A 10,933-nucleotide genomic window follows, 5' to 3' on the forward strand; every position below is an offset into this window, starting at 1 on the left:
AATCATGCGTATATGTCTTGTAAGGCATTAAAAAAAAATCATTGACATTCAATAATGCATATATGTGTTCGAAGGCTATCCGAAAAAATTTACAGTGATTCAATCATGCATATATGTGTTCGAAGGCTATCCGAAAAAATTTACAGTGATTCAATCATAAATATATGTGTTCCAATGTTGTCAAATTTTTTTTTATAGTGATTCAGTCATGCATATATGTGTTCTAAGGCTGTAAAAAAAATCATAGTGATTCAATCATGCATATATGTGTTCTAGGGCTGTCAAAAAAATTTCATAATGATTCAATCACACATATATGTGTTTTAAGGCTGTCAAAAAAAAAATCATAGTGATTCAATCTTGCATATATGTGTTCTAAGGCTGTCAAAGAAATATCATAGTGATTCAATCATATGGATACGTGTTCTAAGGCTGTCCAAAAAATTTTATAGTGATTCAATCTTGCATATAAGTGTTATAAGGCAGTCAAAAAAATTTCATAGGTATTCGATCTTGCATGTATGTGTCAAAGACTGTCAAAAATTTTTCATATTGATTCATTCATGCATATATTTGTTCTATTGTTGTCTAAAAGAAATTATATTGATTCTGTCAAGCATTTACGTGTTCTAAGGCTGTCAAAAAAATTTGATAGTGATTCAATCATGCATATATGTGTCCTTAGGTTGTCCAGAAAAACTTTATAGTGATTGAATCTAGCATATGTGTGTACTAAGGCTGTCAAAAAAAATCATAGTGATTCAATCTTGTATTAATGTGTTCTAAGGCTGTCAAAAAAAATCATAGTGATTCAATCATGCATATATGTGTTATAAGGCTGTCAAAAAAAATTCCTAGTGATTCAGTTTTGCATATATGTATTCTACGACTGTGAAAGAACTTTTATAGTGATTCAATCATGCATATATTTATCTAATGCTATAAAAAAAATTTATAGTGATTCAATCAAGCATATATATGTTCTAAGGCTGTAAAAAAAAATTCATAGTGATTCAATCATGCATATATGTGTTCTAAAGCAGTCAAAAAAATTCATAGTGATTCAATCATGCATCTATGTGTTCTAAGGCTATCAAAAAAAGTTCATAGTGATTCAATCATGAATATATGTGGTCAAAGCCTATCAAAAAAAAATTATAGTGATACAATCATGCATATATGTGTTCTAATACAGTCACAAAAATTTCATAGTGATTCAATCGTGCATATATGTGGTGTCAAGCAATCAAAAAAATTTATAGTGATTCAATCATGGATATATGTGTTCTAAGGCTATCAAAAAATTTTCATTGTGATTCAATCATGTAGATATGTGTTCTAAGGTTTATCAAAAAAAATTTATAATGATTCAATCGTGCATATACGTGTTCTAAGGCTATCAAAAAAATTTCATTGTGATTCAGTAATGGAGATATGTTCTAAGGTTGTCAAAAAAAATTATAGTGATTCAATCATGCACATAAGTGTTCTAATGTTGTCAAAAAAAAATTTTATTGATTCAATCATGGATATATGTGTTCTAAGGCTGTCAAAAAAATTTTGTAGTGATTCACTCATGCATATATGTCTTCTAAGGATGCCAAAAATTTCATTGCGATTCAATCTTTCATATATGTGTTCTAAGGCTGTCAAAAAATTTTTATAGTGATTCAATCTTGCATATATGTGTTAAAAGGCTGTCAAAAAAATTTCATAGTGATTCAATCATGCATATATTTGTTCCATTGTTGTCTAAAAAAAATTCATAGTGATTCAATCTTTCACATATGTGTTCAAAGGCAGTCAAAAGATTTTCATAGTGATTCAATCATGTATACATTTGTTCCATTGCTATCAAAAAAATTTCATAGTAATTCAATATTTTATAAATATGTTCTTAGGCAGTAAAAAAAAATCATAGTGATTCAATCTAGCATATATGAGTTCTAAGGCAGTAAAAAAAATTCATAGTGATTCAAACATGCACATATATATACTAAGGCTGTCAAAAAAAATTTATAGTGATTCAATCATGCATATATTTGTTCTTAAGGGTCACAAAAAAATTATAGTGATTTAATCTTGCATATATGTGTTCTAAGGCCATCAAAAAAAATTCAAAGTGATTCAATCATGCATGTATGTGTTCTAAGGCTTTGAAAAAAAAATCAAAGTGATTAAATCATGCAGATTTGTGTTCTAAGGCTGCCAAAAAAAAATTTGTCTCAAAAACATTTCATAGTGATTGAGTCATGCATGTATGTGTTATAAGGTTGTCAAAAAAAATTCATATTGATTCAATCTTGCATGTATGTTTTCTAAGGCTGTCAAAAAAGTTTCATATCGATTCAATCATGTATATATGTGTTCTAAGGCTATCAAAAAAAATTCATAGTGATTCAATCATGTAGATACATGTTATAAGGTTGTCAAAAAAAAATTCACAGTGATTCAATCATGCGTATATGTGTTCTAATGCTGTCAAAAATAATTCATAGTGATTCAATCTTGCATATATGGGTTCTAAGGTTGTCAAAAAAAAATCGTAGTGTTTCAATCTTGAATATATGTGTTATAATGTTGTCTACAAAATTTTGTAGTGATTCAATCTAGCATATATGTGTTCTACGACTGTCAAAAAAAAATCATAGTGATTCGATCTTGCATATATGTGTTCTAAGGCAGTAAAAAAAAATCATAGTGCTTCAGCCATGCATATATGTGTTCAAAGGCTATCAAAAAAATTTCATAATGAGTCAATCATGTAGATATGGGATCTAAGGCTGTCCAAAAAATTTCATAGTGATTCAGTCTTGCATTTATGTGTTCTAAGGCTATAAAAAAAATTTATAGTGATTCAATCAAGCATATATATGTTCTAAGGCTGTCAAAGAAAAATCATGGTGATTCAATCATGCAAATACGTGTGCTAAGTCTGTCGAAAAACTTTCATCATGATTCAATGATGAATATTTGTGTACTGAGGTTGTCAAAAAAAATTTGTATCAAAAAAATTTCATAGTGATTTAATCTTGCATATGTGTTTTATGAGGTTTTCAAAAAAAAATTATAGTGATTTAATGTTGCATATATGATTTCTAAGGCTATAAAAAAAAATTATAGTGATTGCATCAATTATATATGTGTTCTAAGACTATCAAAAAAATTTCATAGTGATTCAGTGTTGCATGTATGTGTGCTAAGGTTGTCAAAAAAAAATCATAGTGATTCAATCATGCATATATTTGTTTTAACGATATTAAAAAAAATCATAGTGATTCAAGCTTGCATATATGTGTTCTAAGGCTGTCAAAAAAAAATTCATAGTGATTCAATCATGCATATATGTGTTCTAAGGCTGTCAAAAAAAATTCATAGTGATTCAATCATATAGAAATGTGTTCTAAGATTATCAACAAAATTTCAAAGTGATTCAATCTTGCATATATGTGTTTTAAGGCTGTCAAAATTTTTTTCTAATGATTCAATCTTGTACATATGTGTTCAAAGGATGTCACAAAAATTTCACAGTTTTTCAATCATGCATATATTTGTTCTATTGCTATCAAAAAAATTTCATAGTGATTCAATCATGCAAATATGTGTTCTAAGGTTGTCAAAAGAAATTTATAGTGATTCAATCATGCATATATGTGTTCTAAGACTGTCAAAAAAAAATTTTAGTGATTCAATCATGCAGAAATATGTTCTAAGGCTTTCAAAAAATTTTATAGTGATTTTATTATGCATATATGTGTTCTAAGGCTGTCAAAAAAAATTCATAGAGATTCAATCATGCAGATATGTGTTCTAAGGCTGTCCAAAAATTTTCATAGTGATTCAATCTTGCATATATGTGTTCTAAAGCTGTAAAAAAAAAATCATAGTGATTCAATCTTGCACATATGCGTTCTAAGGCTGTCAATAAAAATTCATAGAGATTCAATCTTGCGTACATGAGTTCAAAGGTTGTAAAAAGAAAATTCATAGTGATTTAATCACGCATATATTTGTTCTATTGCTGATAAAAAAATTGAAGTGATTCAATCATGCACATATGTGTTCAAAGGATGTCAAAAAAAAATATAGTGATTAAATATTGCATAAATGTGTTCTAAGCCTGTCAAAAAAAATTCATATTGATAAAAAGTAGCAGATATATGTTCTAAGGCTCTCAAAAAAATTCATAGTGATTTAATCATGCACATATGTGTTCTAAGGCTGTCAAAAAAAATTCATAGTGATTCAATGATGCTTATATTTGTTATAAGGCGGTGAAAAAAAATTTATAGTGATTCAATCATGATGAAATGTGTTCTAAGATTGTCAAAAAAAAATTATAGTGATTCAATCATGCAGATATTTTTTATAAGGTTGTCCAAAAAAAATTTATAGTTATTCAATCCTACAGATATGTGTTCTATGGCCGTCAAAAAAATTTCATAGTGATTCAATCTTGCATATATGTGTTCTAAGGCTGTCAAAAAAAAATCATAGTGAGTCAATCATGTGGATGTGTGTTCTAAGGTTGTCAAAAACATTTCATAGTGTTTCAATCATGCATATATCTGTTCTAAGGCTGTCAAAAAAAAATATTCTCAAATTTTTTTTATAGTGATTGAGTCATGCATATATGTGTTATAAGGTTGTCAAAAAAAAATCAAAGTGATTAAATCTTGCATATATGTGTTCTAAAGCTGTAAAAAAAAATTCATAGAGACTCAATTTTGCATATATGTGTTCAAAGGCTGTCAAAATTTTTTTTTCTGATTCAATCATGCATATATTTGTTCTATTCCTTTAAAAAATAAATTGTAGTTATTCAATAATCATGCATATATGTGTTCTAAGGCTGTAAAAAAAAATTCATGGTGACCCTATATTGCATAAATATGTTCTAACGCTCTCGAAAAAATTTCACAGTGATTTAATCTCGCATATATGTGTTCTAAGGCTGTAAAAAAAATTATAGTGATTCAACCATTCATATTAGTGTTGTAAGGTTGTCATTAAAAATTTATAGTGATTAAATCATGCATATATGTGTTCAAAGGTTGTCAAAAAATTTCATAGTGATTCAATCATGCATATATGTGTTCTAAGGCTGACAAAAAAAAATCACAGTGAATCAATCAGGAATATATGTGTTCTAAGACTGTCAAAAAAATTTCATAGTTATTCTATTGTGCATATATGTGTTCTACAATTGTCAAAAAATTTCATAGTGATTCAATCATGCATATATGTGTTCTATGGATGTAAAAAAAAATTCATAGTGATTCAATCTTGCATATATGTGTTCTAAGGCTATCGAAAAAATTCATAGTGATTCAATCATGCATATATGTGTTCTATGGCTATCAAAATTTTTTTATAGTGGTTCAATATTGAATGAATGTGTTCTATGGCTGTCAAAAAAAAATCATAGTGATTCAATCTTGCATATATGTGCTCTAAGGCTGTCAAAAAAAATTCGTAGTGATTCAATCATGCAGATTTGTGTTCTAAGGTTGTCAAAAAAAAATTTATTGTGATTCAACTTTGCGTATATGAGTTCTAAGGCAGTCAAAAAAATTTCATGGTGACTGAATCATGCATACATCTGCTCTAAAGCTGTGGAAATAATTTCATAGTGATTCATTCATGCAGATATGTGTTCTAAGGTTCTCAAAAATATTATATTGTGATTCAATCTTGCATATATTTGTTTTGTTACTGTAAAAAAAATTTATAGTGATTCAATCATGCATATACATGTTCTATGGCTGTCAAACAAAAATCCGAGGGATTCAATCATGCGTATATGTGTTGTAAGGCATTAAAAAAAAATCATAGACATCCAATCATGCATATATGTGTTACAAGGCTATCCGAAAAAATTTACAGTGATTCAATAATGCATATATGAGTTCCAATGTTGTCAAAAAAAATTTATAGTGATTCAATCATGCATATATGTGTTCTAAGGCTGTCAAAAAAAATTCATAGTGATTCAATCATGCATATATGTGTTCTACAACTGTCAAAAAAAATTCATGGTGATTCAATCTTGCATATATGTGTTTTAAGGCTGTCAAAAAAATTCTTAGTGATTCAATCTTGCATATATGTGTTCTAAGGCTGTCAAAGAAATTTCATAGTGATTCAATCATGTAGATATGTGTTCTAAGGCTGTTAAAAAAAATTCATAGTGATTCAATCTTGCATATAAGTGTTCTAAGGCAGTCAAAAAAAATTCATACGTATTCGATCTTGCATATATGTGTCAAAGACTGTCAAAAAAATTTCATACTGATTCATTCATGCATATATTTTTTCTATTGCTGTCTAAAAGAAATTATAGTGATTCAGTCATGCATTTACATGTTCTAAGGCTGTCAAAAAAATTCCATAGTGCTTCAATCATGCATATATGTGTTCTTATGTTGTCCAGAAAAACTTCATAGTAATTGAATCTAGCATATATGTGTTCTAAGGCTGTGAAAAAAAAATCATAGTGATTTAATCTTTAATATATGTGTTCTAAGGCTGAAAAAAAATTCATAGTGATTCAATTATGCATATATGTGCTATGAGGTTGTCAAAAAAAATTCATAGTGATTCAGTAGTGCATATATGTATTCTATGGCTGTGAAAGAACTTTTATAGTGATTCAATCATGCATATATTTTTCTAATGCTATCAAAAAAAATTATAGTGATTCAATCAAGCATAGATATGTTCTAAGGCTGTCAAAAAAATTTCATAGTGATTCAATCATATATAATTGTGTTCTAAAGCAGTAAAAAAAAATTCATAGTGATTCAACCATGCATCTATGTGTTCTAAGGCTGTCAAAAAAATTTCATAGTGATTCAATCATGAATATATGTAGTCTAAGCCTATCAAAAAAAATTTATAGTGATTCAATCATGCGTATATGTGTTCTAATGCAGTCACAAAAGTTTCATATTGATTCAATCGTGCATATATGTGGTGTATAGCTATAAAAAAAAATTTATAGTGATTCAATCATGGATATATGTGTTCTAAGGCTGTCAAAAAAATTTCATAGTGATTCAATCGTGCAGATATGTGTTCTAAGGTTGTCAAAAAAAATTTATAGTGATTCAATCGTGCATATACGTGTTCTAAGGCTGTCAAAAAAATTTCATTGTGATTCAATCAAGCATATATGTTTTCAAAAGCAGTCAAAATTTTTTTATAGTGACTCAGTCATGGAGATGTGTTCTAAGGTTGTCAAAAAAAAAATTATAGTGATTCAATCATGCATATAAGTGTTCTAATGTTGTAAAAAAAAATTTGTAGCGATTCAATCATGCATATATGTGTTCTAATGCTGTCAAAAAAAATTTGTAGTGATTCAATCATGCATATATGTGTTCTAAGGATGTCAAAAAAATTTCATTGCGATTCAATCTTTCATATATGTGTTTTAGGACTGTCAAAAAAATTTCATCGTGATTCAATCTTGCATATATGTGTTCAAAGGCTGTCAAAAAAAATTCATAGTGATTCAATCATGCATATATTTGTTCCATTGTTGTTTAAAAAAAATCATAGTGATTCAATCTTGCACATATGTGTTCAAAGGCTGCCAAAAAAATTTCATAGTGATTCAATCTTGCATATATTTGTTCCATTGCTGTCAGAAAAATTTCATAGTGATTCAATGTTCTATAAATATGTTCTTAGGCGGTCAAAAAAAATCATAGTGATTCAATTTAGCATATATGTGTTCTAAGGCAGTCAAAAAAATTCATAGTGATTAAAACATGCACATATGTATACTAAGGCTATCAAAAAAATTTTATAGTGATTGAATCATGCATATATTTGTTCTAAAGTGTGACAAAAAAGTTATAGTGATTTAATCTTGCATATATGTGTTCTAAGGCCATCAAAAAAATTTCAAAGTGATTCAATCACGCATGTAGGTGTTCTAAGGCTCTAAAAAACAAATTCAAAGTGATTAAATCATGCAGATTCGTGTTCTATGGCTGTCAAAAAAAATTTGTCTGAAAAACATTTCATAGTGATTCAGTCATGCATGTATGTGTTATAAGGTTGTCAAAAAAATTTCATAGTGATTCAATCTTGCATATATGTTTTCTAAGGCTATCAAAAAAGTTTCATATTGATTCAGTCATATATATATGTGTTCTAAGGCTATCAAAAAAAGTTCACAACGATTCAATCATGTAGATACATGTTCTAAGGTTGTCAAAAAAAATTTATAGTGATACAATCATGCATATATGTGTTCTAATGCTGTCAAAAATAAATCATAGTGATTCAATCTTGCATATATGGGTTCTAAGGCTGTCAAAAAAAATCGTAATGATTCAATCTTGAATATATGTGTTATAATGCTGTCAACAAAATTTTGTAGTGATTCAATCTAGCATATATGTGTTCTACGACTGTCAAAAAAATTTCATAGTGATTCGATCTTTCATATATGTGTTCTAGGGCAGTAAAAAAAAAATCATAGTGAATCAGTCATGTATATATGTGTTCAATGGCTGTCAAAAAAATTTCATAGTGATTCAATCATGCAGATATATGTTCTAAGGCTGTTCAAAAATTTTCATAGTGATTCAGTCTTGCATATATGTGTTCTAAGGCTATCAAAAATTTTTATAGTCATTCAATCAAGCATATATGTGTTCAAAGGTTGTCAAAAAAAATTCATAGTGATTCAATCACTCAGATATGTATTCTAAGGCTGTCAAAAAACTTTCATCGTGATTCAATCATGAATATTTGTGTTCTGAGGTTGTCAAAAAAATTTTGTATCAAAAAAACTTCATAGTGATTTCATCTTGCATATATGTTTTATAATGTTGTCAAAAAAATTTCATAGTGATTTAATGTTGCATATATATTTTCTAAGGCTGTAAAAAAATTTCATTGCGATTGCATCAATTATATATGTGTTCTAAGACTGTCAAAACAATTTCATAGTGATTCAATCGTGCATATATGTGTACTAAGGTTGTCAAAAAAATTTGTAGTGATTCAATCATGCATATATGTGTTTTAACGGTATTAAAAAAAAATCATAGTGATTCAATCTTGCATATATGTGTTCTAAGGCTGTCAAAAAAAATTCATAGTCATTCAATCATGCATATATGTGTTCTAAGGCAGAAAAAAAAAATTCATAGTGATTCAATCATGTAGAAATGTGTTCTAAGGCTGTCCAAAAAAAATTCAAAGTGATTCAATCTTGCATATATGTGTTTTGAGGATGTCAAAAAAAATTTCTAATGATTCAATCTTGTATATATGTGTTCAAAGGATGTCAAAGAAATTTCATAGTTTTTCAATCATGCATATATTTGTAATATTGCTATAAAAAAAAATATGAAGTGATTCAATCATGGAAATATGTGTTTGAAGGCTGTCGAAAAAATTTCATAGTGATTCAATCATGCAAATATGTGTTCTAAGGCAGTCAAAAGAAACTTATAGTGATTCAATCATGCATATATGTGTTCTAAGGCTGTCAAAAAAAATTTATAGTGATTCAATAATGCAAAAATGTGTTCAAAGGTTGTCAAAAATTTTTTATAGTGATTCAATTATGCATATATGTATTCTAAGGCTGTCAAAAAAAAATCATAGAGATTCAATCATGGAGATATGTGTTCTAAGGCGGTCCAAAAATTTTCATAGTGATTCAATCTTGCATACATGTGTTCTAAGGCTGTCAAAAAAAAAATCATAGTGATTCAATCTAGCACATATGTGTTCTAAGGCTGTCAAAAAAATTTCATAGTGATTCAATCTTGCGTCTATGAGTTCAAAGGCTGTCAAAAAATTTTTGAAGTGATTCAATCATGCACATATGTGTTCTAAGGATGTCAAAAAAAAATTATAGTGATTAAATATTCCATAAATGTGTTCTAGGGCTGTCAAAAAAAATTCATAGTCATTCAATCATGCATATATGTGTTCTAAGGCAGTAAAAAAAATTCATAGTGATTCAATCATGTAGAAATGTGTTCTAAGGCTGTCCAAAAAAATTTCAAAGTGATTCAATCTTGCATATATGTGTTTTGAGGATGTCAAAAAAAAATTCTAATGATTCGCTCTTGTATATATGTGTTCAAAGGATGTCAAAGAAATTTCATAGTTTTTCAATCATGCATATATTTGTAATATTGCTATAAAAAAAAATATGAAGTGATTCAATCATAGAAATATGTGTTTGAAGGCTGTCGAAAAAATTTCATAGTGATTCAATCATGCAAATATGTGTTCTAAGGCAGTCAAAAGAAATTTATAGTGATTCAATCATGCATATATGTGTTCTAAGGCTGTCAAAAAAAATTTATAGTGATTCAATAATGCAGAAATGTGTTCAAAGGCTATCAAAAAAATTTTATAGTGATTCAATTATGCATATATGTATTCTAAGGGTGTCAAAAAAAAATCATAGAGATTCAATCATGCAGATATGTGTTCTAAGGCTGTCCAAAAATTTTCATAGTGATTCAATCATGCATACATGTGTTCTAAGGATATCAAAAAAAAAATCATAGTGATTCAATCTTGCACATATGTGTTCTAAGGCAGTCAAAAAAATTTCATAGTGATTCAATCTTGCGTATATGAGTTCAAAGGCTGTCAAAAAAATTTTGAAGTGATTCAATCATGCAAATATGTGTTCTAAGGATGTCAAAAAAAAATTATAGTGATTAAATATTCCATAAATGTGTTCTAAGTCTGTCAAAAAAAATTCAAAGTGATAAAATGTAGCAGATATATGTTCTAAGGCTGTCAAAAAAAAATCATAGTGATTCAATCATGCACATATGTGTTCTAAGGCTGTCAAAAAAATTTCATAGTGATTCAATGATGCTTATATTTGTTATAAGGCAGTGAAAAAAATTTCATAGTGATTCAATCATGCAGAAATGTGTTC

Source organism: Nuphar pumila, chromosome 4, assembly GCF_984573655.1.
Source record: "Nuphar pumila chromosome 4, dmNupPumi1.hap1.1, whole genome shotgun sequence".
Classification (NCBI taxonomy): Eukaryota; Viridiplantae; Streptophyta; class Magnoliopsida; order Nymphaeales; family Nymphaeaceae; genus Nuphar; species Nuphar pumila.